Below are 11,957 nucleotides of genomic sequence, written 5' to 3' on the forward strand. Positions count from 1 at the left end.
CAGCTTTCCTTTCCACGCCTGCAGGGGTGAACGTTCATTACACACCCATGAGGTGTGATCAGACCATAGTGTGGATGTTTAATTTTTTTTTTTTTTTTTTTTTTTTTTGTCTTTTTCGTTTTTACCAGTACCAGGGATCGAACTCACGACTGCCTGCTTGCAAGGCAGGCACTTATGCCGCTGAGCTAAACCTCTAGCCCCATGGACGTTTAATTTGTTAAAATGCATCATGGTAAAAGACACACTGCCATTAATCACCCCCTGAAGACCACGTCGCCTGCTTCCTACATATTTGTTCCACTGACCACTTTCTGAAAGCAGTTCTGGAGGTCCTCTTCCATGGGGCTCTTTAGTTGTCTGTTGAGGGTTCTGAAGCAATTCAAAGTGCCTAGATTTTATGGTCATTTTGACTTTGAGGCAGAGCCAGAAGTCACACAGTGTCAAACTTGGTGAGTAAAATGAAAGGGGACACACTTGTAATTTTTTTATTTGATAGAAATTGCCCATTAACGTGGTTAAATGATTTAAGACATTGAGGTAGCCATAGAAAGACTCTCTGTAGACGACCTCTGGAACTACTTCAGAAAGTTCCAAGAATGATGGAAAAAATGCATTTACAACAAAGGGAAGTATTTTGAGGACTAAAGATAATGTGCCTTTTGCTGTAAGAAATTTTTAAAAATTTAAATATTCAGTATGTTTTTTAATCCTACACATAAGGTAGAGGGTTAGATGGACACAAATAAACAGGTGACCATGTCTTGGTGTGAGATTGACAGTGGCTGCGATGTGCTGAGATCTGGAAAGGTCCTGGGAAACCTCCCAGTGTGGTTGACTATGTTGCTATGATGATTATGGCCTGGGTATAACCCTGAAATATTTTCATCATCCAAAAGAAGGAAATTATTGTTAGCATTTGTTTTCTAAAATCAAAAAATTCTCAGCTTCAAATTTTGAAGGACTTCCCTTATACTCTATGTCCCATTCAGGTTTGTGCGCCAAGGAGACAGAAATGTCATATTTAGAGGTCACTGGGTCGTCTAGTCCAGGAACTTCCCCTGGGCAGTAGTCTATGCCTATGTTACAGAAGACGGCAAAAATACAAGCCACCATGCAGCTGTCCAATTATGCGCTGCCCTATCAACAGGGGGAAATTCCTTCTGCAGGCGAACAGTTATGCCCTGGAGCCCAGGACGGACATGCCTTGTAACTTTTTAACCTAGTTAGTGTAACTGCCAATATTATTTCTATTCATATAAATGTCTAATCCTTTCTTGAATCTTGCTAGACTATTTGCCTCAATAACATCCTGCGGCTATGAATTCCACAGGTAGATTATATGCCCCCTTAAAATGTATTTCTTTTTATACATTTTACATTTGCAGCCTTTTAGTGTCACAAGATGGTCTTGGCTCTTGCATTTAATGGCAACAGGATAAAGGAATTTCAAATTGAGCTCTAATTCTCTGAAGTACTTTCTTCACTATTATCAATTACTTTGTCCTATATATATTTCTATTTTTGCTTTTATAATTCTGATTTAGTGATATGATTTTAATAAGTGGCTTCAGATTATTTTGAATACCTAGTAGACACTGGAAACAAAGAACTCTTTGCTCTCCAGGGTCATTTACTGGACAAATGTTTATCAAGTACTTATTTGTATAGAAGCTATTTTACTTTTGGAGGGACAGCTTTGAATAAGGCTGAGTCTTTCTAGAAGTACCTCATTTTCTTGAAAGGGACACAAGCTGTAAAATAGTAAAAAAAAACAAAACAACAACAACAAAAAAAACGTGAATTGTGTGGTTTGTGATCATTTTAAGTAAAATCAGCCCTTTTTTACCAGTATGTTCCACATCTTGAGATTCAACCAGATTTTGCTACTGCTTGGATTATTTGGGCAAGACAGTAGAATAAGCATCTTATATATTTACATTGTTGTAGGTATTATAAGTGATCTAGAGATGATTTTAAATATTAAGAAGAATAGTCATAGGTTATGTGCATAATCTATCATTTTATATAAGGAGATTGAAAGAGATTCATTCATCTTGGAATTAACTCCCTATGGATGCTGAGGGTCAACTACATCATGGGAAAATTAAATTAGATTGGAAAAAGATGCTGGGGGCTACTTTAGATCCCATGGTCAGGGTGTGACTGTCTGCAAGGGGGCTAGTTGAAATTGGCCACCAAGATGAAAGCTCCCCCTTGCCTCCAGTCCAGTTTTCAGAACAACCTCCAGCAGTGATTCAGGCTCAGTCTTTATTTACTGAACGCATGAATGAATCAAGGTTGAGAAGGGAAAGCTTAGAAACAGATCTAACCTGGTAAGTGATTCAGCAGATCCAGGAGTAACATTCTCTTGTCTCTCTACAGCCTGTTGTAACTCTAAAGATTGTCGGAGTAGAAAAAAGCAGGAAATTGAGTTAGTGAAATTCTGATTTTAAGATCTGAACATGTTTCCAACTAACCAGCTCTGTGACCTTGGGCAAGCCACCTAATTGCCTTTATCTAACGTCTCCTTCATAGAAATGAGTATATAGCTTCCTTTTCTGGTGGGAGGGCTGGAGGTAATATTATGTGAAAGTTCTTTCTCTATTGCTGAATGGGGTGGAGATGTTGGTTATTCTTGCAGAAATCAATTCTCCTCAGCACCTGTGCCTCCAGTCTTTCATTCTTCGCTTTCTCCATACTTTTCTCAGTTCATTATTTTATCTTTGCCCTCTACCAAAAGCCGACCAGTGGTCTCTGTGGTACTTAGCTTTCTGCCCCAGAGGTGCTTTACGTGGTGTGAATTTATCTTCCCAAATTCTTGTCTCTTCCTTAAGAACTCTAAAAATGCAAGTGAATGGACTTCTGCTCACTGATATAGTCACCTGGATGTGGATTTCACAGTGATTGTTTGCTTTTATTTTGTTGACTTCTTAATCTTCTGGGGCCAGGTTAACCAAACTTCCCACTATAAAAGATGAAGTCCTTGCCTGGAGTTTAAAGGCATTCCCCCCACCTCCCAACCATGACTTTGGTCAAGTGACCCCATCACCTGCATTCAACTTCCCTACACGTTGGGGCGTATACCATTTCCTCACGGTGCCTCTTGTTATTTTTAATTGCCCCTTCGTGTACCTTTTTTTTTTTCCATTTAGGCAATTTGGAGTGGAGGCATGCACCACTCTGCATAATAATGTATTATAAAGGCATTTCAAGGAATACATTATTAGGATTGTTTACATGCATGTTTCAAATTTACTGGCAAATTGCTCGGGCCTTGGTTTTATGATGTAGCTGCCAGCCAGGCTCCTTCTGGGTAAAACCCTGAAACAGGAGAAGCTGCCCTTTGCTATACCTCACCAGTACTTCCTGTGCCCTGTTCCTGCCTTTTCAACACCTCCCTCCTTTCCCACCCCCAAATAACTCCTGAGTCTCTCAGGCCTCTTGCACCTTTGTGTGAAGACGTACTGTGGGTCCTCCCCAGGTCCACCCCCATCAAAGGTGAGGTACGCAAAGGAATAAATCTTCAATGGTATAATTTTAGATGCTGTGGCAACTGGGAAGGGCAGCTATTTTTGGCTTCAGGGCTTTCTCCTTGACCTGATATGATACTGCTTTGCCTGCTGCTAGTGTGGCCTGCCAGTCCTGCACGCCACACTCCTTTTAGCTACATGCTTGCCATTCCTGGGGGTGGCTTTTTGTTTCTCTGCTGTGCAGTTCTGTGGTCATTGAGCATCATAGGAAGGGCGTGGATCTGTGGCTTGTCATAGTTGACACACCAAGGTGGTGGACTGGGACACTTCTGTGGGTAGTGCAGATGAACTGCACTCCCTTGCACATAAGGGGTGAAGGAAACTTGCTGATCTAGTTTCTGCAAAGCCTTCAGCCTCCAGCTTTATCAACTGCTTAGCCACCATTGTATGAGTCACTCCTGTCTGAGTCAGCTGAGAAACCAGCTACATGGCCTCCCTGGAAACCGGAGGCCCACTGAGCCCTTCTGACCACCCTGCTTGCTATCTTCCCACCCAGGTTCCTGATGGGGCTGCTGTCTGTGGACTCCCTGGACTGCTGGGGAAGGGAGTCAAGAGTTCCTGCAGCAGATGCGCAGAACAGTCATGAGAAGGTTCGAAGGAGGCCAAGAATAACATCACTTTTCAGATGAGGGGCATGCTAGAGCCAAGATCATCACTGGGGTAGGGTATCTTGTTCTTAGTTTTACAACCTAAGAAGTACAGAGAAGATTCAGAGTATTCAGGAAGGAGGATAAAGTCAGGAAAGCACAGAGAAATGGGATCAATATCAGTTGTCAAAAAGGAATTGAGTTTCTTTACATCAAAAGAGAGAAATCGAGGTATTTCATAGGCACGGAGAGAGCTGAGGCTCTCTGGATGGTAGCTGCTTTACAATTACCCTGGCTGTGAAAAAGTAGAGAATGAAAGAGAGAGAAGGAAGGGAGGGAAGGGGGAGGGAGGAAAAGATGGGGTTGGAAGAGGGGGAGAGAGAGAAGAGAGAGAAGAGAGTCTTTTTTTTTTCCCGCCATACCCGGGATTGAACTCACGACCTCACACTTGCCAGGCAGGCGCTTATGCTGCTGAGCTAAATCCCCAGCCAGAGAGGAGAGTCTTATTAAGAAAAATAATGAAGGATAACATAAAAGGCAGAAAAAAAATCCAGAACCAATGTTGCTTTGCCTTATCTATGTATGAAACAAATTTAAAAAAATATTTACTGAAAACAAATGATGTCTGCTCCAGTTATCTTTCTGAATGACAAGATGGTTCTGAGAGTCACCCTGGGGCCAGCAGGGTGGCTTGCAGGCAGGCAGGCAGGCAGTCCTCATGAGGCTGAGGGTGGTCCCTGCCAACACATCTTTCCTCACAGGTCTGATGGCTGATGCTGGCCGCCTGTGTCCCCTCAGCTGGTGCTGTCACCTGCACAGAAGCGTGTCATGATAGCCTCCTCCTAGCATCTCAGCTCAGGCTGTCTACACAGCTGATCAGGACTCCAAAGATGAGGGTCCCAAGAGAATGAGATAGAAACAGAATCAATGGCCTTTTTGTCTACCTATGTTACACACTCTGTCAACCATTAGTCAGGTTCTAGGGTAGGCACAGAGATGTCTTCTCTGGATCGAGGAGAGAGGTTGCCATCTAGTTAGAGCTAAAAACTTCACTAAGCACTCAGTGGAGAATAAGGAAATATTGACATTCCAAAGGAAGAGTGTGCCTCAACAGGATGAGTGCTCATCGGTCTCATCACAGGGCAAACTATTCTCTAGCCCTAGAATGTGGGTTCTTGCTAACTTTATTTAAACTCATGTATTTGTTCTCCATAACTTTTTTTTTCCCACAGTTGGAGATTGAACCAGGGCCTTGTGTGTGCGAGGCAGCAAGTGCTCTGCCGGCCTCTGTTCCCCACACTTTCTTACTCCTTACCTGTCCTCCTCCCTGGCTTCCACCTCTGGTTCTCCCCTTCAGCTCCATTGTTCTGTGTGTTCCTAAAGCTCTTCCCTACCTGATATCATCTTGTGGTCACGCCTTTATCATGTTTTGCTTGAAAAAAGCCCAAACTCCCTTCCCCTCCTCTCTCTTCCCTTTCTGTCCCCTCCCTTCCCCTTCCCTTTTCTTCCCTTCCCTCCCCTCCCCTTCTGTCTCCTTCCCTTCCCTTCCCTTCCCTCCCCTTCTCTTTCCTCCCCTTCTCTATTGACTCCATTGTCATTTTCAGACCAATGAACTGCTTTTTGCTTTTCTCATCTCATTACTTGATGATTACTTGGAAAACACATCTTGATGTTGCTTTCTGCCTTCTTGACCACTGTCTCCTGCTTTCTAAGTCCTGCCTTATGTTCCATGTGATACATGCCTTTTTCCTCTGCTCTGATCTTTCTTGTCCTGGAAGCCGGTTGCCCAGGCACGGTCACAGGGTATGGAGCCCTGGCACACACCATGCCTGCACACCTGACATGGCTTCCTGAGAGGGCCTTCCTCCACTCTATCCAGGATTTCAGGTGAGGTTTGCTGTTTAGTCGCTTACCTTTCTTTGATAAGCACTCCCTACATTCCATCATTACTAAAAACACTTTGCTTCTGAGCCTTTAGTCTCCAAATACCACCCACTGTGGAATTCCCTCTTTGATCCTCATGTGGGCTGGATTTCTTTTGTCCTTTTAGCACAAAAGTGATATATATCCACGATAGGGAATTTAGAACACAAAGAGAAGCAAAAATAAAACAAACAATATAGACAGAAACATTGTTAATACCCTGATGTTAGCCTTTATTATCTTTTTTCCCTCTGTATTTATGGTTTTTATAGACAAAAATAGTACCACCTTTTAGATGCTTAGTATTTTCCTGCAAGCCCCTTGTTGCTTTGTAGAACCAGTTCCACAGAGCTCATCTGGCCCCAGGTGATTGGAACAGGAGTGGCCATCAGCCGGAACGTCTCTGGTCCCAGTTAAACCAGTACCTCCTGCTCTTTCCTTTAGATAAATTAAGTTGGTGAGACCCGACCTATATCATATGCTTAGGTATGCTAAGCATATCTAAGAAACTTAAAGCTTCACTGGAGAAGGTGGTTTTCAAGCGAAGGAGAGAGAATAAAAAGTGAGAAAGATGAGTTTACTGGGGCAGAAACCTACATCCTGGTCCTAATTTCTGGCCCGCAGTGATTTTTGTGGCACGGCCTTGTAACTTAACCTTATATCCATCTTCAATGAAGTAGCATCTATAGAATTCTGATATTCCCACCCAACAACTGCATACTGACACTTTTGTATAAACTAATTTTTTTCTTGAACAATATATCACATATTTCTGTGTATTGTGTACTTTCCAAGATTGTAATTGTGATGTCCTTATCATGAGTACTCTGAATATGCCAATATTTCTGAGAGAAGAACAATTAATGGATGAAGCTTGAACTGAGTTCAAACGTCCTTCTCTGACACGTATTTGTTGTATAATATGGACAAAATATTTAAACATGCTATGTTTCAATTTTTGCATATGTAACATGGGCGTAAGGAAAAGCTAAATTATATAATGCATCTTGAAATTCTCAGCACATTATCTGTTGCACACAGTAAGGGCTCAATGTATTTCCCCTATAATTATCAATAATTATAAACCAATCTTTTATATTGCTTAAGTGAGAGAACCCATATTTTCAACAAAATAAGCAGAAGTGCAGTGAGCATTCTTTTTTTTTTTTTTTTTGTCTTTTTCTTTTTTATCGGTACCAGGGATCGAACTCAGGACTGCCTGCTTGCAAGGCAGGTGCTTATGCCGCTGAGCTAAATCCCCAGCCCCCTGCAGTGAGCATTCTTACAGTTAAATATAGATGGATACCTGATTTTCCCTTGAGCTAACTGCCCAGAAGTTTCCACACTGGATCAATGTTATGAACACTGGAAAAGTGTGTAAGCCTGTACTGTCACTGCTGTTCCTGGTCTCCACTGCCCACTTCCCCAGACTTCACCATCTACTTGACTGTGGATTTAGAGGCAGTGCTTCTTGCTGTGTTTGCAGTGTGATGCATGCTCACCTTCTAACAAAATTAGAACACTCACCTCTGACGTTTTAGGTGGAGTTCCTTCAAGTAAAGTCGGTTCAACCACTTAGTTATTCATTTATGTGCCAAGGGTAGATTGCATTTATAGACAGACAAGGTTTATAGACCAGCTTAATGTTTTGAGAACAATTCTAGTGCAGCTAGCTGTAGGATGGGCTTTATAGTTGGTACAGGAAGAGTTGCAGATGGTTCAAAGGAAAGCAGATAGCGACTAAGGACTGCAATATCTATAAAATCCTTTCTCTCTAAAAATAGGGACGTTTGTATCATGATTGTCTGTATTGTTTGATCGTCTTGGAATGACCTCTCTTCTGCAAACCCTTCCCTGGCTTCCAAGCTTAGGAAAATATCAATATGAAACTTAGCGAGGTACTTTTTGGAGCCACTCACTGTGCTGGATATTTGAGGAAGAAAAAGAGAATTCAATATGGGTTTTGTCTTCAAGAAGCTTAGCATGATGGGAAAATAGAAGTGCAAATAATTACAGGCCAAAGGTAAGTTTGCTGGGATGGAGATGTGCACTGTAAGACATTGTGGAATTAAGCAGTTCAAGAACTGAGGTCTCCGTTTTGTCCCCGAGGTTTGATTTACTTGGTGCAAAATGACAACATCTAAATTTAAAAATTTTTCAACAGTGAACAGTTGGACCCTTTGCAGTGAAAAGTGAAATCTGTCCTACCTTAGAAAAATGGAAGACTTGAGCATACTGGGCCCTGTTTACCATGATGATGTTAAAGAGGGGCTGACCTTTTAGCTATGAAAGAAAGTTTTCTTTTTTTGAAAAAAAAAAAAAAAAAAAAAAGAAGTTTCCACACTTCCTGCTTCTTACCTTACACCACTTCACTTATTTGTGCTGGGTGCGCCATGTCAGTTTATGGCCAGAGCTTGGCGGAAGGAGGAGCTCGTTCTTCCGCAGGAAATCAGAAAAGGCTCAGGAGGATCTGCTAGAAGAGAGGCCTGCAGAGTGAACACCAATTTGTATGGCAACAAGTGGACATGGGGCTATTTAGGGCAAATGGAGCCACACATGCCGAGGTACAGAGATGGAGCTGAACTTGGATAATGACAAGCGGACCCGGGTGCAAAAGTGTCTGCTGTTTGAAGGAAGAGATCCAGAAAAAGAATTGAAGCATACAAGGACCAGCACATAAGCAGCTTGGCATACAAAATAAAGACTTTAGATTTTGCCCTAGATGAACTAGACTGGATGCTTGATAGGGAACAGAGAAGAGAGTGTCTAACTGTGGCCTGATTCTATGCCAGGGACAGTGAGCACATTGTGTGCAGGACTACTCTAAACCCTGACTCCCAGGGCCTGAGATGTGTGTTACAGATAGATGCATTAAATGACTTCCATCAAGGCACAACCAGTGTGTGGCAAAGTGAGAAGTGGACCCTGAGGGTCTTACTAGAAAGGTAGCCCCTTTATTATTAGGGTGCTCTTCTTCCCAGATGGGCCAGTGCTTCAGAACAGCTACTCGGGCAGTGAAGTTAGGGTTGTATCTGGAGTGAGTATTGAGCAGTGGAGAGAGATGAGCCGTGGGAGTTGTTGTCCCAGCCATGCCAGAGAACTGGGGACCCCTGCCAGGGCAGCCTCTCTGTCTGTGCAGAGGAGGGGCAGGATGGGAAACGCTGGGGATGATCACATGCTCAGAGCCTGCCAGCTGTGGGATTTTCTCTTTTTCCTCTGAATTCTCAGAGCACTTTGTGCCTCTTTCCCAGAGCTTGTTTTTGCCATGTCCCCAAGTTACGTGCACCTTGTCTCATCTACTATATTGAGTTCCTTAAGGGCAAGAGGAATTATATTTTATTTGCATATATATATATATATATATATATTGCATTGCTGAGCACAGTGTTTTGGTAAATGAATTCTAAAATTATCTTTCTCAGATCACTTCTCTTTATGTATGCATTTTAGAAGTTAGTAGCAAATTAAATACTTTTTCTTTCAGAACATGAAAATAATTTCCTGACACAATCTACTTGAAACCATTTTAAAATAGGAAGGAAAGTGAGACTGGGAAGTTGTTTAAAAGCAGCAAACCCTTTAAGAGTCAATGTCACATTTATTGCTATAAAATATTTTTCTCTCTCTGTTAGACATCTGGTTCCCATTACATACAGTATTGGGTACTTGAGTTCACCAGGCATTTTGCATACCAAGCAGCGTGCACACAAAAACCTTACTGACGTCCTCTGGTACACTTTTGCACTATGTAATTCTTACTTTACATTTACAGACAACCCTTCTATCACCAATTTACTGCTCACTGATATACAAGTAATGGTAATTTTTCACCCATATTTTGAGGACCTCACCGCCTACAGATGAGAAAGGAGGAAGTTCAAAATCCTGAAGTCTTTGCTTTCTGTCACTGCCGGGTCTAACTTTCTATAATCTAACACTGAAACCAATGAAAATCTAAATCTTACATCTATATTTCCTAGTAACATTGACCCAGAAATGAGAAACACAATATGCAGTGTTTGCTAATGAGTCATGAATTTTGTTATAATTGCTTCCACATTCAGGATAGCTCCCTTAAACCATCTAATCTTGACATATCCTGCAAAAATCCCATGTGTTGTAAATGATTTTGTTTGATTTCTCAGGTTACTGTTAGGGGCTTATTTTCTGGTTCATTTCATTTTCTTAAAGAAAACCACACACTTGTGTGCGTGTGGATACATACACTCAGATACTCACTCACTCACACACACACACACACACACATGTACCATGGTGGCTTTTGCCTCAATCTGTAGTTTTCTTAAAGAAAATAATTATGAAACAGGAAAGGAGCCCTTATCATTTGGTTTGGAAATAAAAATAAACATATTTATGAAGAAAGTTGAAATATGGTCTATTTTAGAGTTCGAATTCAGGTCTCTGAGAATTAAAGCCAGAACTGAGCAATGCATCAGCCAGCAGCAATCTATCCCTTCCTGGATGTCAGAATCTATAATGGAATAGACAGATACAACCAGGCTTCAGTACAGTAATAATGGAAAATTAAATACGACTTTTAAAAACTGCTCACATTATAAAGTGATCTATTAGCGTTATACGACTTCAGCACTTAAAGTGACTGATTCTAATTGGAAGATTTGGCCCACAGCAAGCATTAAATTGCTGTGAGATCTTAAAGACATTTTATCTCTTTGGGGATATTTTCAAGAGGGTTTTCTTCGGAATAAAACTGTATTCTCGGTGCACAAAAGATTAGGTGGATGGAGTGTCTCAGTTTAGGCAGGAGTGAAGGTTGTTACAGTTCCTTCTTCTTTGATTCAATGCACCAATAAGCCAAACAGTAAAAGTATTTTTGTCACATCCCTGCTTTCCTTTACTAAGTGATGCTTTGTCTTTACAGCTCCTGAATGTTTTCCTGAAGAAGTAAAGCTGGATACCCTTCCTCAGTGAGCTTCTCTAGCCAGCAGAGAGACACTCTCTTCTTGTACATGGCTACCTTACTGTAACCCTTTGGAATGTCTTCTGGACAAGCTGGTAGGTCTCTCTAGATGGAGCTGCCATGCCATTCCTTGAGCTGAACTTAGTTATCATAGTTTATCACAAAACTACAGAAATTCTGAGCACACATTTCTTAGATGGAACCAAGAAAGTCTTCAGTTTCTAGAAAAGGAAGAGAAAATATGGTTGAATGCCATTTGTCTTCAAATTCAATTTTATATTTATGGCATTTACAAGGTTTTAAATAATTTCCATCCTATTTGCCACAAGAAGTTTATTAACGGAATAGTACTGGAAATGGTATTAGCATTTCATGCTAAGAAAGGGCTTGTTAAAAGATACAGTGAAATTTTACTTTGATCTACATGCATATCAAAACTTTCTTTCCTTTTCTTTTCCTTCCCTTCTTTTTTCTTTTCTTTTTTTCTTCAGTGCTGGGGATTGAACCCAGGATCTCATGCATGTTAGGCAAGCATTCTACAACTGAGTGACAAAAGTTCCCAGCTCTTTCCATAGGTTATTTTGAGACAGGATCCCATGAAGTTGAGCGGGCCAGCCTCTAATTGCAATCCTGCATCAGCTTCCCCAGTAGCTGGGGTTATAGGAGTGTTCCACCTCTTGCAGCTACACATGGATTACTAGCTAGTGGCTTTTGAATCTCCAAGACAGTAGAACAGTTGCTTACTAGGCTTCAGAGTTTCAATGTGATGAACCACATAGATTTCCATGTAACCAATAGTGGGCTCTTAAACACTGAGTTTAAAAATGCCAGCAGTACTGTCGGAGTGTGAACATTGACTTTATTTATTCATTTCTTTATTTTTGTAGTGCTGGGGAAGAACTCCAGGCCTCATACTAGACAAGTGTCCAATCACTAAACTAGAGTCCCAGGTCATCAACATTATTTGTTTTAAAT

The 11,957-nt window shown here is 41.4% G+C and overlaps 1 long non-coding RNA gene across 8 annotated transcripts in view; it reads left to right on the forward strand.

Moving 5' to 3' along the window:
* Positions 1–11,957, forward strand: part of LOC106028886 (uncharacterized) — a 110,435-nt gene that overhangs the window by 40,331 nt on the left and 58,147 nt on the right. For all 8 annotated transcript variants that reach the window (XR_010047944.1, XR_001202519.2, XR_010047943.1 and 5 more), the window contains 3 exons: positions 4,027–4,190; positions 5,350–6,004; positions 10,944–11,077. This is a non-coding gene — a long non-coding RNA (uncharacterized LOC106028886). The remainder of the gene's footprint in view (positions 1–4,026; positions 4,191–5,349; positions 6,005–10,943; positions 11,078–11,957) is intronic.

The sequence above is a fragment of the Cavia porcellus genome, unplaced genomic scaffold (genome assembly GCF_034190915.1).
Source record: "Cavia porcellus strain 051 isolate PalLab524CR breed Dunkin Hartley unplaced genomic scaffold, mCavPor4.1 scaffold_6, whole genome shotgun sequence".
Lineage (NCBI taxonomy): Eukaryota > Metazoa > Chordata > Mammalia > Rodentia > Caviidae > Cavia > Cavia porcellus.